Source organism: Megascapheus bottae, chromosome X, assembly GCF_031878675.1.
Source record: "Megascapheus bottae isolate mThoBot1 chromosome X, mThoBot2.hap1, whole genome shotgun sequence".
Lineage (NCBI taxonomy): Eukaryota > Metazoa > Chordata > Mammalia > Rodentia > Geomyidae > Megascapheus > Megascapheus bottae.
The window spans coordinates 66,926,391-66,938,872 of NC_143547.1; the positions used below are offsets into that span (position 1 = coordinate 66,926,391).

General features: G+C 42.0%; 1 pseudogene; it reads left to right on the forward strand.

Moving 5' to 3' along the window:
* Positions 1-2,001: 2,001 nt before the first annotated feature.
* On the forward strand, positions 2,002-9,120 carry LOC150041218 (E3 ubiquitin-protein ligase TRIM23-like; annotated as a pseudogene).
* Positions 9,121-12,482: the final 3,362 nt, after the last annotated feature.

Below are 12,482 nucleotides of genomic sequence, written 5' to 3' on the forward strand. Positions count from 1 at the left end.
CTGAGTTCAAGCCTCAGGACCAGTAAAAAATATATGAATGAATATATTAAAATGTCAAGAGGGGCCAGGAGTTTGGCCTAGTTTGGCAAAAAATTCAGATACATCAACAGAGCAATTCTATAGCCAACCAGGAGCCTTGTTACCTCACACTTAGACAAATGTACAATGTAGAAGAGACCTAACCTCCAATAGGTCAGTGCTATGAAAATAAAATGGGGAAACCACTCTACATTAAAAGACTAATAAGATATAATTGTCCCATGTATCATGTGAATTGGCCCTAACAGACCTTTGGGCGGCAATTGAAGAAAATGCTATTCCACAAGTACATAGGTATAAAGGAACAACATCACTAAGTACAATTTAATGTCACCTGCATTTTTTTGACAGTCCTGGGGCTTGAACTCAGGGCCTGGGCACTGTCCTTGAGCTTTCTCAAGGCTAGTGCTCTACTATTTCACAGTACTACTTCTGGCCTTTTTTGTGTATGTGGTACTGAGGAATCAAACCCAGGGCTTCATAAATGTTAAGCAAGCACTCTACCACTAGGTCAGAGTCCCTGCCCCCTGCATTTGTTTTTGTTGTTGTTTTTACATGTTTTTTTTATTGTTGGGGTTGTTTAGAGGGGGTTTCAGTTACATCCGTTAGGTAGTGAGTACATTACTTTTTGAACATTGATACATTTGTTTTTGTAATAAGATTTCTACATAAAGAATGTGGCACTCTGACCCTCATTATACAGTAAGCTTTGTACCTCCATGTGAAACATTAGGTGGCCTGAAAATCATGCTTTTGGAAGCACTGGACTATAGATTAGATGTCATTTGTAATGATTAATTTTCTTTTCTGTGCTTTCAGTATTATAGATTTGTAGGAGAAAAAAATCCTTATGCTTATGTATGCTGTGTATATAAAGGGGAAGTGTCAAAATGTCCACAACTTGACGTTCAAATGGTATATTAAACACACACATAGGTATGGGGTTGTTAGAGTGCTAGACAATGAATGGATGTGTCAAGTATGGAGTTCAAGTCCTGATTCTTGATTTAAAAACAAAAGAAAACATATACACAGGTAAAGCAAGTAAGGCATAATGTTAACATTTATTGAATCTTGGTGGTGAATATATACTGGTATACAATGTTCTAGTCTCTCAATTTTTTTTACATATTGAACTTTTTCATAATAAAAAACATAATTTTAAAAGCATAATTTTCCTCTATTTCTTTTCTTTTTTTGTCAGCTGTGGGACTTGAACTCTGGGCCTGGGTGTTGTCCCCGAGCTCTTCAGCTCAAGGCTACCACCCTACCCCTTGAGCCACAACGCCACTTCCTAAAAGCTTAATTTTAAAATAATATAACAACATATAAGGGTCGAAACTTATAAGAAATCTGACTGTCCACTGTCTATCCTATATGTATCTAGTAGATATTCCCAGAGAGAAGAATACCTAAGTTGAAAACAGAACAATGAACAGTTAACAAGAGGTTGGATGTACAGGTGCAGACCAGAGGATAGAAAGGTTTCCTTTGTGGACGTTGGCCGTCTCCCCTACTTAAAATCTCCATTTGGGTCTGCCAACCCTACAGGTGAATTGCCTGAAGAGCTAGAGTGGTAGTCAATGACAGGTAAGATGCCCAGAGGGGGACAAGCTAAGACAGGCACACCCTCAAGTAAGGCAAGCACCTGCTGATGAAACAAAAAAGGGAGAGATGTGGGGCACGTCATATCAGGGAAATGGAAACCTATGCTGTAGAAAAGCAGGCCTAACTCATGGCCCAGTGCTCACCTCCTGGACTTGGGACCGCACCTGGCTGAGATGGCGCCTGCTACCCAGTTGGAAGGTGTGGCTATGGTTTGTGATGTAAAGTAAAGGCCACCTCTGGGATAGACCCCGAACCCTTCTGCCCTTTCAGACAGCACATGCTTCCCCTTCTTCACATAACTGCTAACTCTCAAGTTTAAGGAGCAGGCAATCTACAAGTTCCTGCCACCACGAAATGGCCTCTCAGCGACACCGCTGCCAGCCGCAGCCAGTTGACCTGAGTTCTGCCTCCACCTTTGCGACCTCACCAGTACAGCCCAGGACACCAACCTATCCAGGAAAACCACCCTGGATGACTGCTCTGCCAAATATGGATTCCACAGACGCTGCCTTTCACTCTCCTCAAAGCTACCTCATCCTATGTCTACCTCGGCCTGGAACCAGAAGAAACAGGAACTGTAGAGGCCCGGAGTAATAAACTTGACTCCCAAGCATGGGACCATGGTAAGATTATGAACAATACAATCAGAGAAACTGCAACCCTATTGCCTTCCCTCAAAGCATGCTGGGGAGGACATGGGGGCTGTGATTCCCGTTTACTCCAATCCCATCTGAAACTCACCTAGCCCTAGTCCTCTTTGGCCCACCAAGCTCATTTCCACAGCAGCAGGACCCATGTTTGCTTTAGCTAAGTTGGTTGAGTTTATCCAGGCTTGCCTGGATGCCATCTAGCTAATGTCTTTGCACACCATTTAGGCCCCATCCTACATTCTGTTATGAGTGTCCATAAACAGAGAAAAAGGGGGAACTGTAGGGACTCCAACTAGTGGTGTAGGAGCCCCACTGCTCGCCACCTGTGCTTCAGCACGTACACACTCAGTGATGCAAGCAGTCTGGAGCCAGAGTGCCCCTGGCCCCTCCCACCTGGAGTAGGAGTTCCTGGATACCCCAGGCAAGCAGGACGTGTCTCAGTACACTATTGCCTGACGGTCGCATTCAGAGAGGTCCCTATTTGCTGATGTGGCGGCCATCGCTAAATTGTATTTAGCAAGCGCATTTTCTAAAATCAAGTTAGATCTGCATCGAGAGGCTGGTCTCCAGAGTCTGTGTTACCAGGATTTTCATGGGCTCTGACACCAGCTTACCTCCCTCCTAGATGTCTGAGAAGGACCCCAACACATTCCAAGCTGAGGAAAAGGAATGAGAAAAGAAGCCAGGTACAGTGGATGTTATTTGTAATTCCAACTTCAAGAAAGGCGATGCTTGAGGAGGGTGGGGCAGATCAGCGGTCTAGGGTATCTCAGGAGAAAACTTTAAAAAACATTTTTTAAATTTTTATTTCTGCCAATCCTGGGGCTTGAACTCAGGGCCTAGGCACTGTCCTTGAGCTTTCTCAAGGCTAGCGCTTGTTTGTTTGTTTTTTTAAATTTTTATTGTTGGGGTAATGTATAGAGGGGTTATAGTTACATTTGCCAGACAGTAAATACATTACTTCTCATACTTTGATATCCCTTCTCATGTTTTTAGTGCTCTACCTCTTGAGCCACAGCACCACTTCTGACCTTTTTTGTTTATGTGGTAGTGGGGAATCAAACCCAGCGTTTTGTATATGCTAGGCACGGATTCTACCACTAGGCCAGGCTTCCGGCCTCCCAGAAGAAAAATTTTCAAGATCCCACTTCAACAGAAAAAACTGCTGTTGTGATAAATGCCTATCATCTCAATTATGGCAGGAAATAGGAGGATCATGGTCCAGAAAGGCTTAGGACAAAATGTAACCCACTAACCCCAAAATGACCAGAATAAGGTGGGATTTGGGAGAGATGAGGGAGAACAATAGAAGAGGTAACACTGATCAAGATGCATTACACAAAAGCATTTGACAAAGCGGGGAAGGGAAATGGGGACCAAGACATGTGAAAGGGTATCAATGTATGGGAATTAATGCACCATTTATCTGGCAAATATCATGTAACACTTCTATTAATTACAATAAAAATATATTTAAAAAAAGCATTTGACAAGATCCAATACTCCTTTATAATAAAAGCCCTGGAGAAGCTAGGGATACATGAATATTCCTCAATATAGTAAAGGCTGTATAAGACAAAGTACAGCTACCATTATACTCATGGTGAAAAGTTAAAGCCATTTCCTCTAAAATCAAGAACAAGGCAAGGATGTCTACCCTCTCCATTTCTCTTCAACATAGTAGTAGAATTCCTAGCTAAAGCAACAAGGCAAAAGGCAAACATGAAGGGTATACAAATAGGCAAAAAAGAAGTAAAACTATTCCTCTTCACAAATGACATGATCCTGTATTTAAAGAACCCCATAGACTCTTCTCCTAAGTTAACTGAGCGGATACAAAACATAGGAAAAAAGTAGCAGGGCATAAAATTAATCCACAAAAACCAGTACCTTGGGGCTGGGAGTTTGGCCTAGTGATAGACTCCTTGCCTGGCATGCACGAAGACCAGTGTTCGATTATTTGGTGCCACATATATAGAAAAGAAAAAGCTGGATGTGGTGCTGTGGCTCAAGTGGTAGAGCTCTAGCCTTGAGAAAGCCCAAGGACAATGCTCAGGCTCTGAGTTCAAGCCCCAGGACTGGCAAACAAACAAACAAAAAAGGAGTACGTTTTCCTCATACCAACAATGAAAAGAGCGAAGATGAAATCAGGAAAATAACTGCTTTTGTAATAGCCTCAAAAAAAAAAAACCCTGGGATTTAACTTAACCAAAGATGTGAAGGACCTCTATGAAGAAAAATCAAATTTAAGGAAGTGGAAAAAACCTCACATGCTCCTATGGATTTGAAGGATTAACACACATATGGCAGTATTGCCCAAAGCTATCTACAAATTCAACACAATACTCATCAAAATTGCAACAACATTCTTCAATGATATAGAAGAAACAATTCTAAATTTCATGTGGAATAGTAGAACCTGAATAGCAAAAACAATGCTTAGCACGGAGAACAGTGCTGGAGGAATATCAAGCTTCAAATTCTATTACAAAGTCATAGTAATAAAAACAGAGTGGTACTGGCACAAAAATAGGCTTGAGGACCAATGGAGTAGGACTGAAGACCTAGAAATGCACCTGCAGACCTATGGCCATCTATTTGATAAGGGAGTCAAAAACACAGGGTTGAAGAAAGACAGCTTCTTCAACAAATGATTCTGGCAGATGTAGCTATACATGTGCATAAAACTGAAGTTACATCCATTTTTTTAATTGGTCATGGGGCTTGAACTCTGGGCCTGGGCACTGTCCCTGAGCATTTCAGCTCAAGGCTACTGCTCTACCACTTGAGCCACAGGGCTACTTCATGATTAATTGAAGATAAGCGTCTCACAGACTTTTGTTTCCGGGCTGGCTTTGAACCATGATCCTTAGAGCTCAACCTCCTGAGTAGCTAGGATTACAGGTGTCAGCCCCCAGAGCCCGGCTGTCTTGATTTTTTCATATATTAAGTTGGTGGGAAACTCAAATTGATAAGGATGAAATATAGGAACCATTACTCTCTAGAATTTATTCTGTGAGATGAAAACTCAACAATTTGGGGGATGATCTACCTATCCAGGTAAACATGGCAGATGGGACCAATGAGGATATCTTTTTAATCCCATAGGTGTTTCTCTTAATCTGTTGCCTTGCGTTTTTCAGTGTTCCTGTCCCTTCTTGATCCAACCTTTCTTCTCTCCCCTAAAGAAGAAAATGGTGTGAACTGTTGGATGAGAAGAACTAAAAGATCCAAACTAAACAAATACAAATTTATTCTTCACAGCAGAATTCAAGGATAAAGGGGAAAAAGCACCACTGTGAGTAGCAATCAAAATTACCTAATATGCTCCAGCCCCGCCTAATCATCCCAAATCTTTTCTACAATTGTCCATCCTTGCCTAGTTCCTTCCTCAGTTCTCAACCTTGTGACCAGTTCTTGAAGCTTCAGTTTGCCCTTAGTCCTTAGGTTGAAACTTCCTAAGTAAAAATCCAGAATCACAACACATCAAAGAAAGACTGGATAAATGGGATTGAATCAAACTGAAGAGTTTCTGCATGGTAAAGGATCTAGCTAGCAAGATAAATAGAAAGCCTATTAAATAGGAGAAGATCTTTACTACCTATGCATCAGACAAGGCTTCATAGCTAAAACATACTTAAAAGCTCAAAAAATTAAGCCCCCAAAAAGCAAATCCTCAAAGAGACAACAGCCCAATTAGTAAATGGACTAAAGACTTAATGATTTCTCAAGAGAAGTATGAATGGGCAATGGATACACGAATCCATGGTCAATATCTCTGGCCATAAAGGAAACGCAAATCAAAACAGCACTGAGATTTCATCTTATCCCAGTTAGAATGGCCTTTATCAAAAGAACTAACAATAACAGAGCTCAATGGTGACATAGCCAAAAGGGAACATTACTACACTGTTGGTGGGAATGTAAATTTGTTCAACCACTCTGGAAAGCAGTATATAGATCCCTAAAAAGACTAAACATAGAGCTCCCCTATGATTTGGCAATCCCACTTCTGGGCATCTATCCAATTGACCATAAACTGGGCTACATTAAAGCTACTAGAACGACCATATTCATTGCAGCATTGTTGACCATAGCCAAGGTATAGAATCAATCCAGATGTCCCTCGTTGGAGAAATGGATCAAGAAAATGTGGTATATATGCACAATGGGATTCTATGCTTCAGAAAGAATGATATTGTCTCATTTGTAAGGAAATGGAAAGGCTTGGAAAAAAATCATACTAAGCAAAGTAAGCCAGACCCAAAGAAACATAGGCTGCATTTCCTTTGTATGTAATCTACAAGCAAATCCAATGGATAGTAAAATACAAATGATATCTGGACTTGATTAATTAAACAGCAATGTGAACATTCACACAAGGAGAATAAAGGACATTCTTAGGAGAGGTTCACAAGGGCTCAATAACTATGTTCAGAAGATCATGTACAAAGGACAAAAGGTATAACAATATAACAGCAATATTCACAAGACAATATGTTGGAAATAAACTTTACAATTTAGGAGGGAGAGGGGGAGGGAAAGTGGGAGAAAAACATGAGAAAGTATAACAATGTTCAAGAAATAATGTACTCACTACCTTACGTAACTATAATCCATCTATACATCACCCTGACAATAAAATAAAATTTTTAAAAATGATGCTTATATGACCAAGACACGAGAAAGGGTATCAATGTTTGTGAAGTAATGCACCTTCTATCTGGTGAATATAATGGAACCCTTCTATTAATTACAATAAAATATATGGAATAATGATGCTTATCGAAACAAACTCCAAGACATGGAAGAGCGTTTTGTTTTTGTTTTTTTGTAGTTTTCAGTTCTCTTTATTTTCTTTTCTCTTTCCTTTGGTTTATTCCCTTCTGTCACTGTCTTTTATTTCTATACCCTTTGTCTTGTATATAAGTTTATCTGGGAAATGGAGCTATGGCTCAAGGGGTAGGGCCATAGATAGTCTTGAGCTGAAGAGCTCAGAGACAGCACCCACACCAGAGTTCAAGTCCCACAACCAACAAAAAATGTACTATAAGTTTGTCTGTTTGAGGGAGGGGAAGGGGAAGCACAGAAACAGTGGTTCAAAGGGTGAACCTGGGCTGGGAATATAGCTTAGTGGTAGAGTGTTTGCCTAGCATGCATGAAGCCCTGAGTTTGATTCCTCAGTACCACATAAAGAGAAAAAGAAGAAGTGGTGCTGGGGTTTAGTAGTACAACACTAGCCTTGAGCAAAAGAAGCTCAGGGACAGTATTTAAGCTCTGAGTTCAAGCCCAAGAACTGGCAAAAAAAAAGAGGTGAACCAATTCAACAGAGAAACCCACTTATACTATGTTGGAAATGATCTATACAAGCTTGGCAGGAGGGGAAGGACTGAGAGAATGAGGGAGTGGATGATAAGTGTTCAGAAAAATACTCATTACCTGCTTCATATAACTATAACCCGTGTGCACATCACCTTTTCAATAAACTTGAAAAACAATATGCATTATAATCATAAACTGACATGATAGGCTGAAATCCCTTTGTACAACAACTTAAATATTTTAAAAGGCTGATTTTCCTCTTCTTTGCCTCTCTCCACCTTCTTCCTCCTCCTTCTCTTCCTTACCCACTTCCCCTATCCTGCCTCAGGGTACAGCAATGGGTGCCCACCCTATCTGAGAACAGCACTTCACTACCCAAGGCCACTTCCAGACTGTAGATGTACCACTCAAACACCTACCCCAGTTCACTACCCAGCACCAGAGCCAAGTACAATATATTATTGCAGAGGCAGCTTGCAATCCCAGCCACCCCAAACAAAATAACTAGAGATTTTGTAGCTTTCTAAGAAAATACAAAACAATTGTGTTGGCATAAAAGGAGGTTCAGGTGTCTAGGGATTGAAAAAAATTGCTTTACTGGAGCTTTTAGAAGGACTGCACAATGGACCTATTGAGCATCATTCACCGTGATAAAGAAGAAGCCCATGTTGCATCTGTATACTGCGCTGCATGTGTAGCTCACGTGTGCTCAGTGTTCTCAAATTACCCATTCTACAAAGATGTTAGCAAGGAACAGTTGAGTGCCTCAAGCCGATAAATCTCATAAGAAAACCATGGGCTCTCAGCACCAGGTGCATACCATTGAGTTTGTTTGCTTAGAAGAAGGTTGTCAAACTAGCCCACTTACATGCTGTGTTTGGAAAGAATATGAAAAATGCCAAGGCCACAGACATTCAATATTGGAACCAGAGGTTAACCCAGATCAGAGCATCAATTTTAGATATGACTCACTGCATAAAGACCTTCACTGAGGAAATCTCAAATTATCCCAGAAAATTACTTGTAATTGAAGGAGAACAAATAGTGGAAGATGGGAGTGGAATGGCTCATACAGAATATTTTCCAGGTACTGTGGGAAAAGCCTGACTACACTTATTCTTTTTATCTATATGAAACTCCATGTCATCAGAAAAAATGGCTCCAGCAGCAAAAAGATATGACTATTTTGTTGTCTCAGGTTTTTAACAGCCTGTCTCCATGGTGAAAAGACTTTACAGCAGGATGATTTTAGAGTTGTCTTGACAAAACAAGAACTTACAAGATTGTTAGAAACATTTCAGAAACAGCATGGACAGTTTATAGAGGATACAGATCATACTCAACTGGATGCCAACATTCCTGTCACTTTTTACCATGACAATAGTGTTCACATTGGACCCCAAAGGAAATCTGAGTTGTTGCACTATGATTAGATGGTGCTGGAAAATCTAATGCTTTTGTTTTTGTTTGGGGGGGCTTTTTTGCCAGTCCTAGGGCTTGAACTCAGGGCCTGGGAACTCTCCCTGAGCTGCTTTTTCTTAAGGCTAGCTAGTGCTCTATTACTTGAGCCATAGTGCCACTTTCAGCTTTTTCTGTTTATGTGTTATGGAGAACTCAAACCCTGGGCTTCATACATGCTAGGCAAACACTCAACCACGAAGCCACATTTCCAGCCCCAAACTACTACTTTAAGTTAAAACAGGGTTTGTTCATGAAGCTCGCTCCTGTAATTTGACTTAATAAGGAATTGCAGAATATAAAAATCTAAAATTCAGGGGCTAGGTGTTTGTCCAATGGTAGAGTGCTTGCCCAGCATGCACGAGGACTCAGGTTTGATTCCTCATACCATATACATAGAAAAAAGCCGGAAGTGGTGCTGTGGCTCAAATGGTAGAATATTAGCCTTGAGGAAAAGCCCAAGGACAGTGCTCAGGCCCTGAGTTCAAGCCCCAGGACTGGCAACAAAATCTAAAATTCAGGAGTCGGGAGTTTGATCTAGTGATAGAGTGCTTGCACAAAGATCGGGGTTTGATTCCTCAGTACCACATTCATAGAAAAAGCCCAAAGTGGTGCTGTGGCTCAAGTGGTAGAACTCTAGCCTTGAGAAAGCCTGAGAACAGTGCTCAGGCCATGACTGAGTTCAAGCCCCAGGACAGGCAAAAAAGAAAAATCTAAAATTCAGAGTTGGTACAGTGCTAACCAATGAGCTAAAGAATCAGGTACAGAGTCTGAGTCCTGGTCTCAGACCTAAAGTCCAAAATTCACTACTTGGAATGATGGTGAAACACTCAGATTAAGACCATCGTGGATACATTATCACCATAATACCCAGGCTGTTGTATTTGTTGCTGACAATGTAGAGACAGAATTAGTGAATGACAGTGAATTTTCAAAGCTATCAATGGAAACAAAAAACTATGGGATGTTTTGCTCCTGATTTTTACTAACCAAAAGGAACATAAAGGATGGGCAGAGAGACTTAAGATATGCCCATTAAACTAATGTACCTTATGAACAAAGCCCTCCACAAAGCCCTCCATCAGTCATCTTGAAAGACAAAGGAAAATAGAGTAATAGACTTAAGAGTCAGACCCTACTTCTGGGTCTTTGCTCCGCAAAGGAATGATGGGAGCAGAGCACAAGGCATGAAGAAGGGTTGAGGATGAAAATGGGTAAATATGAATCAGCACCACAGCTGGACAGTGACAGGTGTCAACACTAGGCTTCCTCTTCGTCATTATGCTCCCTGGTCAGTGTCACGGACAAGAAAGACCAGTACCCTATGCAGGCCATACTCTATTTTCCTTTGGAGGGGAAAGGTACTCTGTATTCGGTCCTTCAACTGTGATAGCAATTGACTGAGGCCATGGTCTGGAATGCTCAAGTTACCTGAGAAGACTGGGAGAAGATGCCAAGTATGGAGATCTAAAGTTATGACCCAGAGCTTGCTTCTTCTACCTACCCTGGAAGTCCCCCCCACCCCCGACACACACACTGAAGTCATCCGCCCGAGAAAAGGTACATCTTGTCCTCCCAAAGTATGGCCAGATGTTTTGTGGTCTGCTAAGGAAATCCAGGGAGGCAGTTTGCTTGACCAAGTTTATCCCATAGCAATCATTCAATGTCAAACTGTTCAGCTACATCACACAGCACAATCTTGCCATCACTGCACATCCATAGAAAACACAAGCAAGGTGGGCACGGTGGCTCACGCCTGTAATCCTAGCTAGTCAGGAAGTTGAGATCTGAAGATCACCGTTCAAAGCCAGCCCGGGGACTAAAGTCCGTGAGAGTCTTACCTCCAATTAGCCACCAGAAAACCGGAAATGGCACTGTGGCTCAAGGGGCAGGGAGCTAGCCTTGAGCTCAGGGACAGTGTCCAGGATCAGATTTCAAGCCCCATGATCGACGACAAAGAAAGAAAAAGGAAAAGAGAGAGAAAGAGAGGTGGGGGAGGGAGGGAGGGAGGGAGGGAGGGAGGGAGGAAGGGAGGGAGGGAGGGAGGGAGGGAGGGAGGGAGGGAGGGAGGGAGGAAGGAAGGAAGGAAGGAAGGAAGGAAGGAAGGAAGGAAGGAAGGAAACACATTTGACCTGGAGAAATGTGCATATGTGCCAAAAGCACACTGAGTCTGCCTAAGAAATGCCCATTCATCACAGGAGCCCAAACTGAATAGAGATCCTTTAACCAAAGCAACTGGGTTCATTTTAGGGACACCACCTCTGCTTGTTTGGTCATCAAGAGAACACTGAAGAACAGGACCAACAATGAAAGATAACCACTGGATCCTTTTCCCTCCAGCTTGTATTCACCATGGCTGCTTTCACTTATTTTTCAGCTCCCCTCCATATTTCCTCGGGTGAAGTACATCTCCTCAAGGTCACCTTGACTCCATCTGCTCATTTCAGGCATGTCAGCTCAAGTATCCTTGTAAACTCCCTCTTGTCCTATCACCTCCACTCAGCTCATCTCAGCTGGACTTTGTATCTTCAGTTTCACCTCTATTCAGTCTCATTCAGGTCACCTTAGCTCCAGTCTATCTCTTTCAGAAGGCCTCAGCTAGACTCTGTCCCCTCCAGGTACCTCAGTTTAATTTGTTTCCTCCATTTCAACTCAACTAGAGGCTTTCTCCTTCAGTTTGCCTCAGCCAATTCTGTCTCCTACAGCTCAATGCAGCCTGAGTCCTTAAACTCCAATTCACTTCCTTCAACTCACGCTGGCTCTAGTTCACCTTTTCCAGCTCAGCTGAGCTTGAGTCTTCCCCCACCTCATCTCAACTTGAATCCATCTCTTCTAGCTTGGAGTCTAAACTCTCTAGCTTACCTTGGCTCCAGTTCATCTCTTTCAGCTCACCTCAGCTTGAGTGCCCTTTTAGCTCAACTCAACTTTAATCTACCTCCTCACATCTCAAGTTATCAGCCTCCCCGACCCTTCTGCCTTGCACAAACTTATCTAAACTCTCAAGCCTATTATTCTAGAATGCTGCAAATAATCATTAATTAATAACAAGAAAACTGACAAGTCATTCCTCCTAAGGTCAAAGCAAAAATGAGGAAATGGCGCTGTGGCTCAAGTGGTAGAGTGCTAGTCTTGAGCTGAAGAGCTCAGGGACAGCATACAGGCTCAGAGTTCAAGACCCACAACAGATCCAAAAAAACATGGCCCAGAAACAACTAAGATGTTAAAAGAAATGAAATTTAGGAATCTTCTGTCCACCCATCTTCACCAAACAATGGAAAGCCAACAGCTGCAAGGCCTCCGATCCCCTTTCCAAGCAAGCTCAGTGTGGTGTGTAACCAACTCTCTAAAACCATTCAATCATTGGTTTTCAGATAGTTCTGAACTGAGCCCTTTTTAAACTGAAGT